Source organism: Mastacembelus armatus, chromosome 24 (genome assembly GCF_900324485.2).
Source record: "Mastacembelus armatus chromosome 24, fMasArm1.2, whole genome shotgun sequence".
Taxonomy (NCBI): domain Eukaryota; kingdom Metazoa; phylum Chordata; class Actinopteri; order Synbranchiformes; family Mastacembelidae; genus Mastacembelus; species Mastacembelus armatus.
In genome coordinates this window covers 12,011,038-12,017,257 of record NC_046656.1, presented here as the reverse complement: position 1 = coordinate 12,017,257, position 6,220 = coordinate 12,011,038, and positions in this window count along the sequence as shown.

Below are 6,220 nucleotides of genomic sequence, written 5' to 3'. Positions count from 1 at the left end.
TACAGCTATTTAAGCAGTCCTTTGTGTTGGCTCACAAAACACAGTAGCCTGGATGTCAGCACAGGTTAGGATTAAAAGGTAATACATAAAAATATCTCAATTCAAAATCACCAAAAGTGAAGATACAGTACAAGTTTTGAAATGTACAATCATTATAGAACAAATGTGTAGTGACTATCATTGTGTTTTGACCAGAAGAGGGAGCCCTCTTCTTACATTAAAAGTCTGGCTCATCAAAACCACATTTAGTCCCTTTATCCCTATAAAGGGACTGAATATACCAATACCTTTTTAATTAGGCTCCATTGATACATCAATAAGATGTTTAAATCATAAGCTCCAGATAATTGCAGAGCTATAAAAAGAATTAAGTTTTGTTTAATGCCTGCAATTTGTTTAAAAGGAGTAACAGTAGTTCTGGTTAATCTACTCTCTAATATACTACTCACATATCAGGTTCCCAAATACAGATATCTATTTTTTACCAAAAAAAAAAGAAGAAATCAATGACTAACATAGCATTTCACCTCACAGTTACCCTTCAACAAACAGCATTTCAATTACACAAAATGAGCCGACTGACAAAAATACCACTGACTACTGTTATTTCAGCTAACCCAGTGATATTTGAGCAAGGATTTACTGTTCCTGGATGAATGTATGCTAATCTCTGCTCGTATCGTCACTATTTGCCAGACTGTGCAGGCTTACCCCCACCCCCCATTCCCTGCCCTGGACCCCCAGTAAAGTGGCTTCTGATTGGTGCAGGGTAAACTGCAACCATGGCAACCAGCTGTTTGACAATTTCGCCGATGGAGGAGGTGAAGAGAGGAGATAATGGCCTGTAGGTAGATACTCACATGCTGACACACAGATGGACAGAGAAAAGCACATTTCTACTGTCGGCATCTCTTAGCTGTCTGACAGGATGGACGATGAAGAGGATGGAAAAAATCTGATTGAAAAAAAGGAGCTTAATGTATTCAGCCTTTACTGAAGTAGTTTAATCAAACCTCCCTGCATCACTCTGCTTGGTTTTTCAGACAAAACCTTCGTCCAGATGAAGCCATTCTCTGCTCTTCTTCTCTTGCATTTAGTCTCTACTTTTGTACTTTTTCATTTTTGATTGTATCAGAAGCTTTGAAGGTCAGTCAATAGGTACAAGGTAGGTTGTGGTTAAACTTGGTGTGAGGTTCAAAGTCATGTGTATGTGATAAAAGCTGCCCCAAACTGTATTTGGCTCCCAAGGGTCTCAGGATCCTCCCTATACAGATCCCATATCTGATTGCTCATCAGCAAATGCTCACCATGACTTGGACTGTACACACTGAAGCTTTGAGTTTATAGGATTTCTCTGCTGAAATGAGAGAAAGCACAGAATAATTTTGTGTGTTTGCTTCAATGATGCATTCGGGTGGACAGCTGAAAAATAAGCAGATGGAGGAACTGATTGATTTTTGAGGACAAACAGCCTCACTGATTCATTTGGATTAATTTGTGCTCTTATGCGCTTGTGTGTGAAGCTAAATCACGAGCCAGTGAACGTCAGGGTGCAGGTCAGATAAGCCGACTCAACCATCCAAAGGCAAACTGCATCTTTTTACACCTACTGGAATGTGGTTGTAAAACCCTTTAAAATTTGAAGTTTACATTTTTTTTTAAAGTTTAAGCTTGGAGGGAAAAGTATCTGTAAGTGTTATATTATACATTATAACAAACAAAAACATCCACAAACTCTTAATGTGAAATAACCACTACTCTGTTAACTTTGGCAGAAAATGTTGTGTATTGTATGATCACACATATTAAAATACAACTTTTTATACCTTTGTTGGTCCTAATAAGGGCAATATTCTTTTAGAACACAATGTTTTAAATGAATGAATATTGTATGAAGCAACAAAATCAATATTGTTTGTTCACAGTTGCTTCTTACTTCTTGGAATCGTGGGTGTAAAGTAAAAAGTCCCATTTGTATTTACAGTCTATACCAGGACAGTAAAGCATGCTCCATGTGTAATTGCAATATTTCCATTATCAACCGAAGGCAACTTAACAGCCAATTATGTGGTGCTGAACAAATAATATCAGATAATGAGGTTAGGTAACACTGCATGGGCTGCAGAAATTCATTTCTAACCAGCTTGCAGATATGCTGCTGTGCTGACAATAGTAACACATCACCACCTACAAAACACTCATCTCATCAGCCGAAAAAAGTAAACAGATGTCAGCGTGATGGTGATATCACTTTAGCAAGTCACAGCTTAGCTGCAAATTTTCACAGTCAATTTGTTGCATTTATTGCCAATTGGAACAATAATGGTGCAGACTTAAATGCTTATATTTTCTAGCAACCCATGTAGTGTAATAGTAGTATATTTTCATAGCCGATATGAAAGCAGATGACTAGTCATGATCAGATCACAGATATAGTAGACTATATACAGTACTGCAACTAGGACTTGTTTTTCATTTCTGTCTCTTTATCTTATCACTCTTCCTTTCTGTTCACCTTCTGTCTCTGTGTGGCCTTGTCTCTTTATCCTCGTATTACCTTTTAAGCAGCAGGCAAACAGGACCATCACTCCGTAGAGACAAATCATTAGTGCCGTTGACAGCTGAGGCCTGATCACAATCTTAAAATAAAACAAAGGAAAAGGGTCAATCAGAGGGTTTGCTTTGACCTCTCTCTCCAGGGATGTTCATTTTCTTCTGATTCTAACTGGTCATTGTTTTATTATGAGGAAAATATGAATTAAATTACTAGGACACCAGTCTTTAATTCTGTTCTTTATGGATATGACAAGACCAAATCTAAAAGAGTGTTTGCAGTCCCAACCCTTAGCTCCCCTGTTACAAGTTGCTGTTGTGTGTACATGTATATGGCACTGGGCATGTAGTGTGTGTTGTTGTGGTACCATCATGATAATAGCCGCTTTAATTATCCCTGTTGCTACATAATTCTCTAGAAACAGATGGCATAATGGAGAATGATCTGAACTCACCCCCTGTAGATAAACAGATTCCCCACCAGGACTCCCTCTGTGTTGTCTAAATAGACTTTAGCACACACTTAAACAAAGACACACACACACACACACTCAGCTGAATCACATCCCTCTGGGTAAGCACTGAGATGACCAATCGCAACAAAGAAAATAAACCTCAAAAACAAGCTGTTCATACACAAAACAGGGCAACGGCCACATGTTTATGTGACCTGAGTAAATAGTACTATTGAGTCTAAATCCTTACAGTTAATCCTTTGGACGGTAGCAGAGGTATTGTCTACAGAGTGTGTACAACAGTGTTGGCTGTCTGATATCCAGGCATTTATTCTGTTGGGTTGGCTTAGTGGAACGCTGAACTATAAAGTATTAAACGCACTACATCTAGGCCTCCATGCTGCTGGTATTCACTTCTTAAAAGTCTTTCTAGCAGCTGTGCTATTATTAATATACAGGCATTATGTATAATATTGTATAATATTACCAGAGTGGAGCATAATTTATTTGTGCTTTACAGAAAATGCATACTTGATTTTTGATCAGACTGTGTCATCACTTTCTCAGAAATAATCTCAGTGATACCGATGATGTGACCCCTTTACAAAAAGGTCTGGTTGGGATCCCTTGCCATGTTTTAGTCTGTAAATTGTTAATAGATATTACTACTACTAGTGTTCACTGCAGTTATGGAGTAAACCTTGTTCTTACTAAAACCAGCTCAGAACACATCTGTGTGTTTTCCAACAGCTGTAGTAATAATAATAGTAGCATGTGAGCTATGAAGTCTGTGTGATCTTGTACACGCCTACAACTTTTTATGCTTCAAGAGTAAGAGTTGTAACATTTATATCTAGAGTGCTGAAATATTAAATGGACTCAGTGTAGTGAAATTAAATAGATTTCCCACGAGATGAAGTGCAGGTTTTTTTTACACACACACGGATGCTGCGTAAGTAGAACACATGCATGGGTGTTATCTAGTATTTATAAAGTGAAGTAAGGAGGCTGTTCCCAGGGATTTGGTTGTACTTAAGGTTTAAGTAGAATTAAATATTTAGTAAGTAACAAAAAAATCATTTTGCCAGGAATGATTCAGTTTGGGGTAACGTCTCCTAATTCTCTTAATATTGCAATTTATGTGGTTAGTAAAGCTATTGTCATACTACATCAGTATCATGTTATAATTGGGATGATGGACAGAGAGCTTTGCACGCCATGTCCCTTTTTACCCAAAATGCTGCAGGTCTAGTGTGCAGGGTACACAGCCCTCTGCCATGGAGCTTCCTTCTCTTTAAGTGGGTAATAGTGGATGCTGTATGGTGGAATTGACTGTCGTGTGAATGAATGAGCAGAGTATAAGAGTGTGACATGTCGTCCCAGCGTTGATGGTACAGTTGGGTTCCACAGCACTCTATCTTCCAGCTGAAAGGAACTAGGGGGTGGGGGTTGTGTGTTGCTGGTGTCATCTCTCATCTCTCAGCTGACTGCTCTGGTCATCTAAAGCATCTGCATTTCTTTTTATACACTCAGTCTGTTCCCACTCTTTTCTCTTTCTGTCTCTCTGAGGTATTGGTATGATGGAGCACTGCAGCCACAAGGGAGAAGAAGCAAAAGAAAATCAAGGAGCTGACAGAAACATATAGGATCAAAAGAGAGAATGCAAAATGAAGATGGGGATGTGAAGACATGAAATTTACAGTGTGGTATGCTGGACGATTTCACACAACCTTTAGATTCCTAGAGGCTTCAACATCAGAAGTATAGACCTGATACTAACTCACAAAGATGGCTCTTCCTCTTGCCAAGCTCATTTCATTTCATACGTTCATACTTTTTCTAGCTTCTATCAAATCACTGCCTCCATTCACATCAGTTTTAAAATTGTGAAACACCATGACCAACAGCAAGTTGTGTGCGAGACTTGCTGGTGTGCAGCCAGCTAACTGAACCCAGCGCGCTTGCTGACGGGGGGAAGCTCCCGTCCTTAACTATTCCCCTCACATTCACCTTACAGTCCCAATTATTCAAGGCGGCGTGCACGAGAGCTGCCTGCCAGCCAGCCCCAGCTGTGAAAACTGGGTCATGAAATTTAAAGGCACATACACAACCCTGTCGCATTGCACAGTCGCACTGGCACTGCTTTGGCTCTCTCTTCCTCCCAACACACGACAGCAGCATCACCAGCAGCACTTTCTGCAATTCTGGTTAGTGCAGTGAAAAACACGTGGCTGTTTGGGAATGCGTGTCACAGAGTCATTATTCATTAGCACAGTTTCTGCAGGAATAATATCTGTGTGTGTGTCTCTCTCTGTGTCTTCTGTAAACTGGCCTATGTTCTTCCACATGACTTCCATTAAGAAATGGAAGCTATACAGTGAGGCTGACTCGTTCCCTCACAATGATTCATGGATTGTGATTATTCCTTCTTAGGCAATCAGAGTAGCCTTTTAAAAATCTCTAACCTTCCTCAGACATCAGTGAACATTTTCTACTTAGCAACAGCATACAGTGGGCCAGTAGGCCAGTCCATATGGGGCCAGACATGCTGCAGAGAAAGGCTATTCATGCGTGCATTGAGCAATAATGTCATACCCTGATAAGCTCTTTACAGAATCAGACAGTGCACAGGCATGTCCTACTAAGCTACTGCCACATAGTGTGGCAATGAGTAGGAACACATTGGCAGCCACAATACTCTAATATGCTCCTTGTGCAGAAGCACAGAAACATAAAAAGCACACATACAATCTCTGAGTAATGGCACACACTCGGCCACACAGATACACTTTTAAAATTACGACCACCCTCTGTGGGAAGACATGAGAGTGGTATTGATCTTCTCATCTAACGCTCAGCAAGAAACCCAATAAGCATACTTCCCAAAATGTTGAAATATTGCTTTCAATAAAGTCTATGAACACTTTTACTTTAGCCATGAAAAATTAAAAAAAAAAAAATACACAGAAGAACATCTGTTTAAACAGTGCAGAGTCATTCTGCATTTTTATTACCAGCAAAAACAAACCACACACCACATTACATTTTAAAAACAGGAACGCTTATTGTGGATGTACAGAAAAACATAACTGCAGCTAAAAAACTGAATGTTTTAGTTTTAATAAATGGTAAAGGTATAAAAAAGTTTTTTATTTTGTGAAAAAAAAAAAAACAACAAAAAAAAGAAACTTTGGGCCAACAAAATATTCTCC